Source organism: Halichoerus grypus, chromosome 10, assembly GCF_964656455.1.
Source record: "Halichoerus grypus chromosome 10, mHalGry1.hap1.1, whole genome shotgun sequence".
NCBI classification, from domain to species: domain Eukaryota; kingdom Metazoa; phylum Chordata; class Mammalia; order Carnivora; family Phocidae; genus Halichoerus; species Halichoerus grypus.
The window spans coordinates 5,671,170-5,688,974 of NC_135721.1; the positions used below are offsets into that span (position 1 = coordinate 5,671,170).

The 17,805-nt window shown below is 46.6% G+C and overlaps 1 long non-coding RNA gene across 1 annotated transcript in view; it reads right to left on the bottom strand.

Moving 5' to 3' along the window:
* The window catches only part of LOC118520093 (uncharacterized), a 420,526-nt gene extending 409,914 nt beyond the window's left edge, over positions 1-10,612 (bottom strand). Inside the window, exons 1-3 of the long non-coding RNA XR_013442141.1 lie at positions 10,408-10,612; positions 8,309-8,653; positions 6,502-6,728 (exon numbers count right to left, since the gene is read on the bottom strand). This is a non-coding gene — a long non-coding RNA (uncharacterized LOC118520093). The remainder of the gene's footprint in view (positions 1-6,501; positions 6,729-8,308; positions 8,654-10,407) is intronic.
* Between the last annotated feature and the right edge of the window lie 7,193 nt (positions 10,613-17,805).

Sequence of the window (17,805 nt, forward strand, 5' to 3'; positions counted from 1 at the left end):
CACTCTCACATGGGCACATGGCACAGAAAGTGCAGAAAACACGGCCCAGTTTGCCTAAATACCAAGTCCAGGCCTCGCTCACCACAGCGCCCGTTGCCCTGGGAGGACACAGCTATACAACCTTACCAGCACTGGCCAAGGAGGGCCCGCCGGGTCAGTGCTGGTCCAGAGCTCATACCGGCCTTGGCAAGTGGCATGTGGAATGAACAGGTTGGTGAGGGAATCTGAGGGACTGGAGGATGGAAGGCAGAGGGTTTCGGTATTTCTGACCTCCATACAGATTCAAAACATGCAGCCAACTTTCCTATGCCAGAGAATTTGAAGAGTATTTTTCCCCCCTCTGGAATCTTCTGCTTGTATGGGACTAGGAGTCTCATAGTTTGTTGTTGTTGTTGTTGTCTGTTTTTTTGGCACAGGATTTGGAAAATCATTACATAGTGATTTCCTCCAGGGGGGAAATGGTACCCCTTTCTCACATCCCAACTCCCATTCATCTGCAAATAACAGAACCAATGCAGAGGCCACAAGTCTATGAAGGTCTATTTTCCTTCCTGGAGGAGCCTAATATGAGGGCAGGGGAAACACTCAGAAAGTTTAATCAAAGAGTCATTTCTAACAAATAATGTCTAACAAAGCGTGAGAATAACATAGAAGATCATTTCTGCTTAGCAATGCATCCATCCAGTCATGGAGGGTTAACTGAACACTCGCTCTGAGGGAAAAAGACTGGAGCCATGATTCCAGCTCTAAAGGAACCCACCGTGGGGGGCGGGGCAGGGGAGACACACAACTTCACTTCTTCCTAGCAATCCAGCAATATGATCTGGGGCAATTCACACTTGAGGCGTTGGTTTTCTTATCCATACAGTGGAGACAGCAATATCAATGCTTTAGGATCAACTGTCGTGAGGTTTCAATAGACTGAAATGAGGGTAACAACTGGTCTTGGCTGGGAGTCTGAGGAGGAACCTTACCACATGATGACATCCCTAAGTCCCATGTTACAGGCAAAACGGCGCACACCGAAGAGCAGGGAGAGTTTCAGGGAAGAGGTGAGATGCAGGCGAACGCTGCACCACGGGAAGCTCCACCTGGGAGTGCGTGTCTGGGAACCGGCCTCAGGCTGACCCACTAGCCCACAACCTCAGAAGCCCTGTGCTCCACACTTCCAGAACAGACTGGAGAGCATCTGGAGCCCTGCACTTTAAACCCTTTGGGCTGCATGAGTATTTTACCATGAGCATGTTTTACTTTGATATTACCTTTGAATAAAGAGGATGTTCTAGCTACTGCCTCAAGGTTATATTCCAGCTCAGCTGTGTTCTACAGCCTTTGTCAGTGCTGTTTAGCCCCCAGCTCCACTCCACGGAGCACAAGGGATACATGTGCAGGGGGTAGAAAAGGAAAAGCCATGCAACAGGAGACTACAGACAAGCTTCTTCCTCCCTGGGCTCTGTCTTCATGATGCATGCCGTCTCAGGCTGGGGAACAGAAGGCTTGTTTTCCAAGGGCTGCATCAGCCAAGAGGAAGGACTGGAACCTGGGGAGGGCCTCAGGGTGTGCAGTCCACATTTCTGCATAGCGCGTGCTGCACATCAGGTGAGTCTCACCTCTCGGCAGGGCCCCAGACTGGGAGCCTCCTCGGGCAGGGGCTGCAGTAATCAGGGCCGACAGGGTGCCCAGGACTCAGGGTAGCTGCCAACCCAGGGAGAGCTGAGACGATTTTCCTCCCAGGGTCTCAAGCCTCTGCCTCTGAAATTGTGGCCACTTTTGGGAAGACCCCAAGCTCACTCACTGCAGGGTCCACCCTGGGCCAGGGGCCTCAGAGTGAGGATGTCCCTGGGTGTGAGCCTGCACCAGCCAACTCCTCCTCAGTAAGGCACAGATTTCCTCTGAGAGTCTAGAAAGCTCCAGGCATGCTGTCCGAGAAACCATGGAGAAGGGGCCTGCCTGTCCCCACCCCCAGACCGGCCACACAGGCTTTTCTGGGGGAAACCCAAATTTGTCATTTTACCTCTTTGCTTCTTGTGAAGCTCTTGAGAGGAAAAGAAAGGGTAAAACTTGTAGGTATGCAAGCCCATGTTATAGAACAAATGTGAGAGTCTTTCCCTTGATTGTGGAGAAAAGAAGGGCTAGAGCGAGCGAGGTCTGGCCCAGTCAGGCCCTGCCATGAACTTCCTGTATATTTGGGGAAATCATTTAACCTCTGAGGACACATTTCCCCATGTATTAAATGAAAAAACCACCTTGAGTCCGTCCAGACAATGCAATATTATTCTGCACTGAAATGCAACGAGCTACAAGCCATGAAAAGACATGGAGGAACCCTAAATGCATGGTCCTAAGTGCAAGAAGCCAATCTGAAAAGGCTTCATCCTGAACGATTCCAACTACATGACATTCTAGAAAAGGCCAAACTGTGGAGAGCGGTAATGATCAGTGGTGACCAGGGGTTAGGTAGTGGAAGGGATGAGAAGGCAGAGCACAGAGCACAGAGGAGTTTTCGGGCAGTGAAAATACCCTGCGTGACACCACAATGGTGGATACACGTCATTATCCATTTGTCCAAACCCACAGGATGGACAACACCAAGAATGAACCCTAATGTCAACTATGGACTCTGGGTGCTTATGAGGTGCCAATGCAGGATCAGCAGTTGTCATAAATATCCCACTCTGGTCAGCAACATTGGTACTGGAGAGATCATGCACATGGGGAACAGGGAGCATATGGGAAATCTCCATCTTCCTCTCAATTTTGCTATAAACCTAAAACTACTCTTAAAAAATAAAGTCTTGAAAAAAAAAAAGTCACTCTGATGATGTCTAACAGCTTCAGCTGTAATTTCTGGTGTTCTTATCCTCCAAAAGGGGCCACTATTTCCAAAGAAGCCTATTGGGTGATCAGTGCATTTCTCTACAATTGTCTTCCTGGGGCTGTAACCAAGAGACTCTAATATGTAAATGCTCCCTTTTTTTGTCATCCAACAGACATGCTTATCTGATTCCACTCTAATTGCAACTACGAAAACCCATAGCAAGTTAATTATACTGTTTCTGCCTCAAAAATACCTGATAGGGTTTCAAATGCAAAATTACAAAGAGTTCAAACATCAACATGGCCAAACCATATGTCCTGTATTAACAGCCTGTGTTCTGCATATCTACTCAGTGATCGGGTTTTTAAAAATTGATTGCAGTTTTTGTAGACTGCAGTTAAATCTGCAGATTACATAAAATTGGGATGTTTTGTATTTAGTTGCTAAGGAAAGTTCCCCTTAACTGAATAAAGTAATTGCAAACAGATCTTTTCTGTTCTCTTTCGAAGATTACTCGTGGTAACTGTAACTTCAGTCAGTCTAAGCCCTGAGCAGGAATAACACGGTACAGATACTATTTACTTGCAAAATGAACTTTGAGCCCAATAACCAAGACTCAGAAGGTAAAAATCATATGGCGTACAGTTTTCGTAGCCTGAAACTGGGAAAACCTTCAGCTAGTACACCAAAGTACTAAATGCAGCTGCTGACATTAATTCACGTGAGCATGCATCCTCATCCTCCACTCCGCGATTGGTTTAATTTTTTTGTAACTCTAATGGCAAAGCTGGAGGAGACCCACTCTGTTTCTTCAAATCCCTTTGCATCCAACTTACATTTCTTATAACAACTTATATTTACAAAATATATCACATGTATAATGTATCCAACTTATGTTTCTTATGTCTTTCAGAGCATGTAACATAATCATTAGGAGCAGGAAGTTGCAAAAGCAAAATAATAACCCCTCTTCACCTTCACTAACTCCTCAGTGGATGTGGGGTCCTTCAGACTTTGGCTGCTCTTCTTACACGTTTCTTCAGTGCCTGCAGTAGCCTTATTCTCACCTGCACGCCCCGCTCCACCGCACTGACATATAGGAAAGGGTATGACATCTTCTTCCAAGTGCGGAAAGAGATACAGCCCCCATCACTCGTTTGGAAAGCCTAGTGCAGACACTCAGACATGGGGATCATGTCCCTCCCTTCTTCCCAACTCAAATCTTTATACAACTAAATATAAGAGGATCTTCCATCCACTGCCTCCAAAAGTCCATGCTTTCCCTCTCTTTGCCTTCAACTCTCCCACTGCATTTCAATGAGTCCGACTTCCATATCCTCCCCTACCTCACGCCCTGACTCTGCTCCTTCCTAGTTTGTTCTACCACCTTCGTTCCTCCCTCTTTATTCCAGCCATACAAAATCCTGACTTTATCCAAACCCGTCAAGAGTCACCCGCTTCAATACTGAAGGGCTGCCCAAATGTGTGGTCACGTCCACCCCATCGTCTGCCCACTCCACCTTCCAGGGAGGATCCCCTCTGCTCCGCTTTCACGGGTAGGCCCAGGGCATCCACCTTAAGCCATCAACTAACTGTGTCTTCTCAGATCATACCCGTCAGAGTTCGTTCGTTTGTTCCTTCCTTCCTTCCTTCCTTCTTTCCCCCCTCAGCAGAGGCACCCATGACTCGAGTCCCATCAATCTGGCAACCTCGTGTCCTGAAACAAGATTCCCATGAGGATGGCGCCACAGTTCTGGGTCCACAATTCCCAGATACCTAATCAGCTGCATTTCCAGTTGTCTTAGCATCGGTGTACATTCATGTTGAAACCAGATCACTAGGTCCCTGGCTCCTTGCCACTTAACTGCATTTAACCAACGGTAGGCATTTAGTGTCCCTGCACCGCTCACTTCGGTGACTCTAGGTACACCAACACTTTCCTCAGGGGTTACGTGGTGTATTTTTCAACATTGCATTCCATCTGCCAGCCTGGCAAAAGAAGCTGGTCCAGGCAGGTGTCATTTACCAAGAGGTGAGAACTGCCTTTGTCCCTCAACTGTCTTTCCACATTTTGCACGTTCTTTCCTTGCTGGTGAGCAGAGATGCAGAGGATTCAGTCTGTCCCCTCAAAGCCAACTGCCCCTTTGTTGGCCTAGTGGTTTGGATACACCATGTAATCTCTTTGAGCTTCTGCACCATCATCTGTAAGATTGGTCCCTAAGACTGCTGGCCTCACAGCCACCAGAGGCCAGCACGTGTTCATTCATGGAAGTCTTAGAACTGTGCTTGACAGCGAGAAAGTGTTCAGTCAACATTATCTGTTATTTTTTTTCTTTATTAAGACAAATAATGTAGATTTATTTTTTCAAGACTAAAATGTTTCATATTAACTTGTCCGACTTCATGGGCAAGGAGTTGTCACAAGCTCTAAATGATGCAATGTCAGGGTCGGGGACACTCTGGCCCATCCCCATGAGGACTGGGGTGCAGAGCACTTCATACAGGAATTGGGTTTGATCCATTCCTTCCCTGACTCCATCTCACTCCCAAGACTCCTGCCTTCCCTGACTCCATCTCACTCCCAAGTTGCAGAACTCAGGAAAGCACTTTACTTAGGTTAACCAGTCTGTTATAACGAATACAACTCTGGAACAGCCAAATGGAAGACACAGAGAGCAAGGTGTGGGGGCTGGGGCGCAAGGCAGAGCTTCCATGCCCTCTCTGGGCACATAATCCTCCTAGAATCTAGGTGTATTCACCAACCCAGAAACTCCCCAAACTCATCATTCAGGGATTTTTACAAGGCTTCAGTATAGAGGCACATTTGATTAAATTCATTGGCCACTGGTGGTGGAACTTAACCTCCAGACCCTCACCCTTGTGGAGATCCAGGATGGGACTGAAAGATCTAATCCTTAATCCTGGGGTTGTTTGGGGGTGACCAGTCCTCTATCCTCAGGCTACTTAGCTCTCCATCGTCCACCTGGGAGTCATCTCCTTAACATACAAAAGATAGTAAGTTGCAAGTTTTAGGAGCTCTAGACCAAATATGTATTTTTTATTCTGGGGCAGTACCCCAACCCCAAAGCCGTGGCCTGAGTGGCAGGGTAGAGAAGGGCACATTTCTGGCTCTGCTCTGGGGAGCTGAGCCACCTTGGGCAGAGCACTTACCTCCACAGGTTTGTTTCTTCCTGTGCCAAATGAGGAGCTGAATTCAACCATAACCAGAAAGACCCAGCTCTCCCTCCCCACTCTGTGCAGACACCACCGTGTTATGCAAGACCCATATCTAATCCTTTCAACAACACAGCCATGTTGCTGTAGCTCTCTCAACTTAGGAGGTAAAGGAAAAGAAGTTCGAAGAGGTGAGAGGTCACAGTCAAGATCACTCGGCTAGTAACAGGGTTCAAACCCTATCAGCAAAGACTTTCTTTCTCTGCCACACCTGCAATTTGTTCACAAACCCTCCAACTTGGAAACACAACATCAACTTTGGCAAGTACCGTCTGAGGAGCAGTCACACATCTTCCCCTGGGACCCCTCTTCGCACTGCTTCCCAGGCAAACTCTGTCAAAGGTGATCTCTCACCAGCTCTCCCAGAGTTTGTCCTCATTCAGATTTTCTCCTGAAACTCTACATCCACCGCAATTGAAGAAATAACAGCAAGAACTGGTTTTGCCTACCTTCCCATCAGGCAGAAGGCGACTCTGGGCCAAGCCAACCTCCTGCAGACAAGCACGTTGCTTGGACGTGTGATGCCTTCGACCCTTCATGCAATCAACTTGCGGGCTGAGCCCCAGGGCTGCGTGGGCACTGGATCTGGTCACAGAAGACCTAGGCTCTTTCTGGCCGATGCAGATTTTAACGTGTGCAGCCTCTGGAGTTGCTGGCCACCTGTCTGCTCCAGGCCCTGCAAATACCCACTTCATTAGCTCTTTCATGTGGCTGAGTTTTCTGAAGCATTTCCTCACTCAAAATCCAGCAGAGGCCTCTTATTCCTTTCTAAATGCCTTCACTGAACACCTAACAGGACTCCCACGCTGCGCTGACCCAAGCTCCACAGTGTAGAAGCCACGTTACCAAAGACCCCTTTCCTCAGTTTGTCTTCTCGCACCATGTCCTGGGCCTGTTCTATAAATAGGAGCTTCTCCCTGTCTCCTAAGCTCTTCGCAAATGTTCAGACATTCTGGGACGTCCAGAATGTCCTAGGAGAGCTAGAGGTCACAAACCCTGAAATCCCCTCATGCCTCCTTGACCATTTCTAAGCTGATCTGGGAGGGAATGGAGATTGCTGCCACGTCAGGAGCAAACACCAGTCTGAACTAGAAGCTGGCATGATAAAGAAAGGGTAAGTATAAATATGCCAGGGAGTCACAGCCCAAGCAACTGGTCATCAATAGTCAATTGGAGTTTCCTGCCAATACTCCTCTCTCAGGACAGTATGTGATTCCTAGAATGTGTGGATCCATCCATGTTGACAACCAACCCAGGCTAGTTCAGTGCCCTCCACGGCTCCCTCTGCCCTGACTGTCCTGCGGGTGCTGCCAGAGCCCAGCACTCACACCCACGGTCAACAGTGAGGGCTCCGGGCCCGAGGCCACAATCACTTTACTTTGGTCCAGATATTAGACCACATTCTTCTCTACACTTACTGACATGAATCCATACAGCTCTACTGAGGATGTCTTTATGCCACTAAATCACTTTTTTTCTCTGATCCTGAAAAGATTTAAAGCAAATTTGTCAAAAAGACACAGTCAAATGAGGATAAAGTTAATAAGATGGACGTAAAAAATCAGAAATGAGAAAAAGAAGGAAAACACACAGAAAACAGCAATGGTTTCACTTTTATGTCCTTGCTTTGTCTTAAGTCGAAGGTTGCTTATAACAAGCAGGCTTTTTAAAAACCAAACTTAATTGGTAAAAATTGTCAGACAGGAGCCCATTATGCCATTCAGCGTCACCTCTATGATACTGAATGTGAGAAATGGCTTTTCGAATTTATTGCCTACTCAGTTAAACAATTCTGTCTACTCAGATTGGCTGTTTCCTTTTTTCTGGTGTTGTGTACCATGTGAAATTAGGTGTTTTGCTTTCTTTTTCCAAGCTGGCTGCAAGGAAGTACAGAACTAATGCCAATGCTTTTTTGGAGCAGCTACACCCGCACCACTGAGCACCCAGTACCTCTGTCCTCTTTGCTATGTCTGCCTGGACTGAAGGACAAGTTTACTGCATGTAGAAACAGTATTATGGGGCGGTGGGTGGCTCAGTCAGTGAAGCCTCTGCCTTTGGCTCAGGTCATGATCTCAGGGTCCTGGGATCGAGCCCCGCATCAGGCTTCCTGCTCAGCCGAGAGTCTGCTTCTCCCTCTCCTTCTGACCCTCCCCCTGCCCCCACCCTGCTTGTGCTCTCTCTTTCAAATAAAAAAGAAATAAAAAGAAACAGTATTTTAAGTGCTTTGGAGAGCATACAACAAAATAACTAACTGACCAACAAGGACACTTGATCATTCCATGGGAAAACAGACTGGATAGAGCTGGTAGCAGGGTTGGTTCTGGACTCACCAAACTTGCCTGGAACCCAGGTCCTTCCTCCTTCCTGCTCTTTAGTCCTGGTGGGGCCCGGAACGTCTCCTTTTAAGGTCACAGCTGCAGTGGCTTCTCATGTTACATCCTCATGGGGCAGCATCTGGGAGGGATGGAGGATGCTGGAGCCACAGAACCTGCCCCTTGTCACCTCACCCTGGTGTCAGGTGGCAGAGCCTTTCCCCAAAGTCACCAGACGGAGTGCTTCTTGCATTCCCTGGGCCAAAATCAGGATACACAAGGGGAATCACTGAAAAAGAGAGAGGGAGAGAGGACTGTGTTACTCCAATCACAACTGAGCCCCTGGGCTGAGGAATCTCCCACCTACAGGATAAGAAGATAAGAGGGATAATACATATCATTAAAATGTAGCTAGCACTTGGGTGCTAGAATTACAAGCATTTGCATTCATCAATTCATTTCATTCTTTTAACAACTCCCTGGGATTGTGAACCCCAATTCAGGGACTAGGAAGCAGGCACGGACAGGTGAGAGCACGGGCAGGAGGTCCCACCGCTGAGCCCGCACAGTCCGTGCCCGTGACCACGTGCATCTGGCCTCTGCACCGAGCTTTCCTAAAAATGTTCATCCTTACAGCGTGGCTTCTCAGAGGTGATACAAGACGGAATTTGAGATTGCAAGAACCTTAAAAGGTCCCACTGATTACTTGAATTAATAGAAAGGTGAGCTTTTAGAGCTAACTTGGCTGAATGATCATACAATCCCCATGTTGTGTAGAGCAGAAAACTCCCCCAGACACGGAAGCAAACTGCACACAACCAGTAAACTGACCGAGGTAGGATGAGAACCCACGTTTCTATCCACTAAGTAATTAAACTAAATATATTTCACTAATACACTTCCCTTCCTCTGACTGTCCTGAAGCTTCCATTCCGCACCCCCACCCTGCTGAGATCTGAGTGCGTGATACACTGTGCATGACAGCAGGTGCTGGGGTGCCCTCTATGGTGGGTGCCCTCTATGGTGGGTGCCCAGGGATGAAGATGCTGAGGATCACCTGGTACCATCAGCTCAGGCCTGGCCTGCAATGGGCCAGCACACAGGACCCATGCTCACTGCGGCAGCACAGCAGAGCAAAGCCCCAAACCTGACACACTGACGAAAGGCATCATCGGGTCTACTCTTGTGCTCATCACAGTCCGTCTGAAGCCCTGTTTCTAAGGTGTAAAATGGGATTAATACAGCCCACAAGAACTGCAAGTAAATGAGATTATTTGTGTGCAAGCATTTTGTTTAACTATAGAGTAAGTCACAAATTCAGTTTTGTTCTTATTTATCTTATTCTCACACAGATCTAGGCTTTGGAAAACTGTAAGGATGTTATAAATCAACTCACAGATAGTTGGATTTCACTAATCGAAATGCACTGAAACACAGTCAGATGCTCTGGATTGGCAGCCCTTCACCCATGACAGCAGCAATAAAGAGAAGTCAAGGCCACTACCAGGGCTTTGGTGTGCACTGGGCTTGGGGCAGCAGATGTCATCATGCCCACATTGGTGACAACGTAGAAGAATCTGGGAAGTGCTCCATAAGGCTATCTGAGAAGGCATGCTGCCCCTTCCATGGAAGCTTCCATTGGGAACAAATGTAGGGCCTGCTTTCAATTTCATCATCCTACCAAATTCATGCAGAATCTTATTCTAATAGCAACAGTAAAGCTAGCTAGAAGCAAGAAAGCATTGCAACAGAAAAAAATAGTACATGCCCAGTCTCGACAATGATGATAACAGTAGCCAGAATTATTGGAGAACCATGTGAGAGCACTGGGCTCAATGCAATATCTAAATGGCTTCTTCTGACAGGGGACAACATGGACAGTTCCCAGCCCCTTGACATTTTCTCTAGACCACTGGAATATAACTCCATCCATTCATTCGGTACTTCATTCAAACAATTAGTTTTGAAGGTGTATTACATGTCGGGTACCATGGGTAATGGCCCCAAAACTAAAAATGAAGCTAAAACAGGAGACCTTCTTACCAGTCTCTTCAGAAGATTAGGAAGCACGTTATGGTAGAAAGAGCTCTAGACATAAATCTGGACGTGCTGGTTCTATTTCTGGCTCTGCCAACAGCGGTGTGGCCTCTTGTGGAGCAAAGCCCTTCTCCGAGCCTCCAATCCTGCATCTTTAAAATAATGGTACTTGGACTCTTCTTTGCGCTCCCAGGACTGACCTTCTCTGGGACGAGCCCCTGAAAGGAGGTTTGGTTTGGGGCTCCACAAAAGAAATCCTACTGCAGGGACGGGCGTGCCGCAGGAAAGCAGAAGCTGCTGCTGCTGCTGGTGACAATGAAGATATTCCCACTTCATGTGCCAAACAGGCCTGTCACAGAGAAGCGTAGCATGCGCCAGCAGCCCCGCAGCCTTCTGGCTCCTGTCCATCAGGCTCGGAAGGAACTCGGTGACTGCGGAGAGCAACTCAGGACTCAAAATCAGATCCTGCTGCTAACCCGGCAGGACCTCCATCCAAAGGCAAGAGTGCAATCAGGGATGCTGGGCCTTGTCATAATCAATGGGGACGAGATTTCCACTTTCTTTCCAGCCCTTGAGTCAGCAAACCTTCCATGGAGTCAACACGGCCTAGTATTTAAGTGTTTCCTCATCTGCAAGCATCAACATATGTCACGCTTAGACCCACTGCCATGTGCACGCACGCACACACACACACTCATGCATGCACACACACACACTCATGCACACACACACACACACTCATGCATGCACACACATTCATGCATGCACACACACTCGTGCATGCACACACACACACACACCCATGCATACACACTCACGCATGCACACACATACTCATGCATGCACACATGCATACTCGTGCACACACATGCATGCAGGCACCCATCCTCTTGCATGCACCCACGTGCATGCACTCACACATACGCATCCATGCACACAGCCATGTATGCACATGCACACACTCATGCATGTAACACACACATGTGCACACACAAACACAATTATTGAACGATGTCAGCTGTTGCTATTCTGGTGACTAGGAAAAAAGACTTAAGGTTTACCTCTTTCCTTCCTTAGGCTCATTTTTTCACTTACAGGCAAAAGAAACAAATAAATACTTAGCTTGGGTACTAGGGATTTTCACTGTAACTGTTAAAAAATATCCCAGAGTTAAAATATCCTGTATCTATCAGTCTAAAGAAGAGTCCTAAATATTGATGGACCTATACTGAATGCATTTGACTTTTAAAATCTATTTATACACCTAACTGTATGGACCATTGACGTTAAAACATACTAAGGGATGTTAGCCCCTCGAGTGATTATATTTTCATACATGTTCATGTTGTTAAAACTTAAACGCTAGGTTTGGTCAACCTGCTAGATTCCTGCTACTAGTTACCAAACTGGAAAATGATGGGTACATAAACCAAACCCCAACCAAACATAAATCTTTGATTGATGGTCTCTGTGACAAGCTCCAACTCTCTCTTGAAGCCCACAAGTCTAACATTCATACTGAAATGGCAATAGACAACTTGCTGGTTGTGGTTTTAGATGGCTCAGGTTGTATGATTCTTTTAGGAGAAACCACGATCACTACACAGTGTTGTAATCATGATTCTGAAGAGCAAGAAGACCGTGAGTGAGTTGAGTCCTGGCCACCAGGCAGAGCGCACAGAGGGTGACAAGTTTGGGCGGGGCTGGGTCAGGTGTGCGAGGAACGGGATGGGGTCATAGGGACAGCAAGGTCATGGCAAGGGCAGTGGTGGCTGCTGGCTGAGCCCTCACTGCACTGAGCCACCATTCCTCTCATTTCATCATCCTGGTAGCCTTAGAAAATAGGTGTTGTCAGCAGTCCCATTTCATAGGTGAGAATCTTGACCTATATGAACCCAAGCACTTTCCCAAAGACAGGTGTAAACAACAGAACAGACCCATGACTCCAGACTGGCCTCACACACCTAGTGTCCTGTTCTGCAGATGCCTGCGATTCCTACAGCAAGCCACAGAGCTTCACGCCTTCCACCGGGTTGTGGTTTGTGCTGCTTTCCCTGACTACAGCACATGGCCCTCCCTCTTCTCACTAGCCTTCTAAGCCCAGAGCAGATACACCACCCCCCACATGTCTCTGAGGACCTCAGGCAAAATGATCTGCCTCCTCATTTCTGTTCCCATGCAGTCTTGTAGGAACTTGATCGTTTGGCCTATAGGGCCGACAGAATTGAGTGCCATGGACTGAAGTCAGAATGTGATGCTAAAATCAAGGAAGGGAGGGCTTGCCACACCATGGTAAGCAATTTCTTGTGGAGGTACTATGGACTGAATGTTGTATACCCCTGAAATTCACATATTGATGTGATGGTATTTGGGGATGGGGCCCTTGGAAGGTAATTAGGTTTAAATAAAGTCATAAGGATGGAGCTCTCATGATGGGATTAGTGCCCTTATTAAGATGAGAGAAAGAAACTAGAGTTTCTCTCTCTCTGTCACGTGAGGACACAGCAAGGAGGCAACTGTCTACAAGCCAGGAGGAGGGCTCTCACCAAGAACCAAATCTGCTGACACCTTGATCTTGGACGTCCAGCCTCCAGATCTGTGAGAGATAACTGTCTGCTGATTAAGCCCCCCAGTCCATGGTATTTTACTATAGCAGCCCAAGCCAATTAAAACAGTAGTCAGTGAGAGCATCACATGGATTTTAAGGCAGGTAGTATCATGGTAAGATTATACTGACAGATAGGTATGCCTAATTTTAAGAGAGAAAACCATACTTCTTAATTCCATTCATTTATATAATTGTAGGCATCAATACATGTTTTCTGTAAAGAGCCAGGGAATAAATATTTTAGGCTTGGCAGGAGATAGACGGTTACTATCTTGTGGGCTGGAGGCCGTGGTTTGTCGACCTTGATATAATAGAGTAAATTTTCCGAAAGAAACCTATAATTTCTCAAAGACTTGCTTTTGTTTGCTGGGTAGACATCCAAATAATTATTCTTTATGGGAAATTTATTTAGATGTCACTTTATTATAAATATGATTAATTAGTACACCCATATGGATAAAGTCTTTGTTGCGGTTTATCATAGTAACCTGGCGCAGGTGATACACCAAAAAATAACCCATTGCATTAAAAAAAAAAAAAAAAGTAGAGCAATGCCCATGCATTAAGAGTCTCTCAAATACCAAGCATGCCATGTCCGGTGTCTCAGCTCCGGAGGGACTCCAGTCCAGTTCTGGAAGTCACCAGTCCATTATCAGAGCCTCACAACACTTTCATTTTATAAAAAGAAACAAGAGGAAAAAAAATCCCACATGGGAAATGTTGCAGCCACAAGAATGCGGTTGCCTTTTTCTTGGTTACCTTGTATCTAAAAGTAGGTATTGCTGTTGGACCCGCTTCAAAAACTTTTCATCGCCCATGACGATCTCAGCACCCCTGCTCAGGCCTATGCCCCTGACAAACAACCACCTATATTTTCAGCAATTGTTGCTGTTTTTCTTGCCTTGGGTCAAAAATCACTTTCTTATCTGTGAATGTGATAAACCTGCTAGAGAAGGGGACTGGTTTTTATTTTCCACTTTAAGGATTAATCTATGTAACCCTCCCAACAACTGTATAAGGTGGTCACTCTTCCCTCAAATTTACAGATCATGAATTTGAATCTCAGAGACCTTAAAGGTCACACATCTGCTATGATGGCTGAGCACAGATCTGAACCCGAAGCTTGTGTACCACCATCTGCACCCCTTTCACCACGCGAGTTCCTCTCTCTCCTCTATTTCATACACTTCTCACAGCTCTTCTTCCAGCTCAACACAGCCCACTACCTCCAACAGGCTGAACCACAAATCATCAGAATTTCCCTCCTTCCCACCCCCTCTGGCAAACCACCCTGAGCATGAGGGGGGTCACGGAAGGGGGCCAGGGAGGGGTCCTCCAGTGGCTGCCCTCCAAAGTGCACAGCAGAGCTGGGACACAGCGAGGCCGCGGAGGCTGGGGGTGAGCCAGGGAGGCGAGGCTGCCGAAACAGATGAGGCGGCCCACCACCTATGTCAACAGAGCAGGGCGCCGGCCGGTGGAGCCCTGGGGCCCAGGGAGCCTTGGGATCTGAGCCTGCCCACAGAGCCGCCAAGTCTAGACTCCAGATGTGCACTCACTATTACCAGGCCAAGTCAGATCCATCGGGCGGGTAAATATTCCTACCAGATGACAGCGGGCTCCATTACAGCAGTGATGACAAAGGACAAAAATAGGAACAGAGTAAATACTGGGCACTGCCATTCCTTGGGGGAGGTAAACACATACATGCGCACGCACACACACACACGCAAGCACACAGATACTCACACCCACCCACATGCACGCACATACACTCCCACACACTCACATGCACTCACACACAACCCTACACGCTCACAGGCACTCAAACACACTCACATGTACACCCACATACTCCCACACACTCACACGCATGCACATACACTCACACATGCACGCATCATGCAAGCACACACACACACATTCTCCACATACTTTTCCAGGATGCTATTATGTCAGTAGATCATACGCATCCTCGTATTTTCTTGCTACGTGGAAACAGTTCCAAGATAAACTGAAGACTATTTAAAAGTCAATTAGACACTTAAAATGAGTTGAAATCGGCTGCATAGTGAGGACACACGCAATTTACCTTCTGATTTTTAACCTTTGGAGAGATTGAGAGCTGAGAAAAAGAAAGAAAGCAAGTTTTTAAAAAAAAAGTTTTTAGAATCCAGGGCAATGAAGATCAATTTACTTTGAGAGACGACAGTTTTTCAGTTTCTTTAGAGCATCAGAATAGCCCTGCATCATAAAAACCTAAAAATAGGTCTGCCCTCCAGACTTGCCCAGCCCAAGTGCTGCTCTGTCTCCCACATCCACTGTGTCACCTCCATTACACCCAGTCCCAATGACGTCATACGCTAATTTCAAAAACGTGACTTTTTACGTCTTCCTTGAACATAGACTTTCAATAATTCCAGAGTTGTAATATCTCTTTGCTTAAAATATATTGGCACCTGGTAGGAGGTAAGGTTTCACTTCCTTGTGAAATTACAGCCTCCCATATGTCACACACAGCAGCTGAAAGTGAATGAAATGCTAGAATTCTTTATGAACTTCCCCACTCGATCCACAGTATCCCAGGAGGCATTCAGGTAATATTACCGTCACTTTCACCTTTTTGTTCCTTTACTTCTTGAGAGGATAGGATTTTATTTGGGGTAGGAAGAGCAGACCAGAGTTTAAATCAGATGCTTTATTTCCACTTATCGATTATTATTTTCCAGATACCCTATAATCTTCATGGCAGCCTCAAGAAATATTTTATAGAATAAATAATTTCCATAGAAGCACAGAGATGGTCTGTGACAGAGCTGGGATTGGAACCCGTCCTACTTGATTCTGGATGGAAATGGAATATATCCTGGGAAAAGGATCAGAGTGGAATGAGGGGGTCAAGTGATACTGACCACTCCATCTCCTGGCTAAAAATGGCATACTGTTTTATTTCTAAAACACAAACTCTCTCCTATAATTCAGTGAATTCAAAACTAAATGTGAAGTATTCCTCTTCATTCATTTTCAGATCAAAATTGAAATTTGCCTCCCAGATCTTCTTGCATGAAAAATTTACAATACATAGAGTTTCAGCTAACAACAAACAAACAAAACAAACAGTATCTAGTAGATCTGGTATTGTCCTATGGTTGTAGGTCCTCTGATCACGGCCAGTTAAATCATGGCTTAAAGTTAATAAAGTACCTACCTTAAATATGTATTAATGTATCTGAGGCTTTATATTGTCTTCGGGTCATTATAACAGAGCCTCAATTACTATTATATCACATTATAGTCTCTTAAAGTCCATTATTTAAATTTTATTATTTTATATTACAGAGATATAAATTATAGCACAATTTATAGTGAATTACTTATTATTATTTAAATTTCTCATTATTTGGATACTGGCGGAAATGGAGTACATGCTCCCCACTTCTTTATTTATGAAGGAGAACATGTGAGTCACCCAGACAGGTGAGAAAGAAGTAGATGGTCTCCAGGTAGTTCTGCCCTTGGCCTTTTTCTCTCTGCTTTCTCCTCATCAGCGATCCTATTCTCTCTCATAAAGTCAGCCTCCTCTGTTACGGATCAGATGTCTCCAATTGCCTCTTTGGCTCTCAGTATGCAGAGTTCCTCCTGGCTGTGTCCCAGATGCTCCACCCCAGGAGGGTCGGCTAGACCCTGACCTTCCTTCTTAAGGCCTCTGCCTCCCACCCCCCCGCCCCGCTTAATGCCACAGCCTCTCCTCTCGGTCACCACGACCTGAAACGTTGGAGCTCTTGCTGACTTACCCTTCTACCCCACACACTGCCTCCCATCTGTCACCAGCCTGTGCCCACCTTTTCTCCCCAGGCCATGGCTCTGGCTCACACTCTGGTCATTCTCCTGAGGGCTGCGCTACGTGTTTTCTACCTGTCCTGCTCTTTCCCTGCCTCCCGACATCCCCTTCACTTCATATGCTTCTAGAATGGGCTTTCCATTGTTCTTACAAAGGAAACCCCTTGGAACAAACAGCTTTAGTCTCCTATCTCTAGCCTCTTACATCTCCTGTCCCTGTGTCCACGCACAACCTCAGGCCCTCTGTGCTGCCTTGTAGGTGTGGTTTCGCCTGCACAGGGACATGGTTATTGCTGTTCCCCATACCTGTAATGCCCTTCCCAGTACTTTGGCCAAGGTAATTACTACTCACACTTCAACTTCTGCCTAACCGTTCATGCCTTGGGGAACATATTTTTTGTCCTTTCTGCTAGACGGAAGATTACAGTTATATTCTCCCTTTGTATGGAAGGTCTTCCCAGTTACCTCAGGCACAGTTTTACTTGTATCCTGCTGTTATCTGATTAATATCTGTCTCCCTCGCCATGTCATAAACTTCACGAGGCAGGGCCCTCATCTGATTGTGCTGACCATTGGGGCTACAACTCCTAGCACATATTCTAACACATAATCAATGCTGGTAAATATTAGTAGAAGGAAGGATGAAGGACAGGAGAAGAAGAGGAGGGAGGAGTATTGGTTTCTACTGTGCATAACAGATTCCCACAGACATGGTGACCTCGAACAGCACAGACTCATCCACTACAGTTTCCTTGCAAGTATAGTGCGCTTTAACTGGTCCCCTGCTCAGGGTGTCACAGGACTGAAGCCACGGGGTCAGCCGGCTTTATCCTCATGCAGAGGCTGATGAGGGCAAGTTTGCTTTCCTGCTAGCTGTCAGCCTAGGGACAAAGGCCGAGTGATGTCCTTGCCAGGCTACCCCACCTACGGGCCCTCACAGGTTTCCCACCTCTCTGACT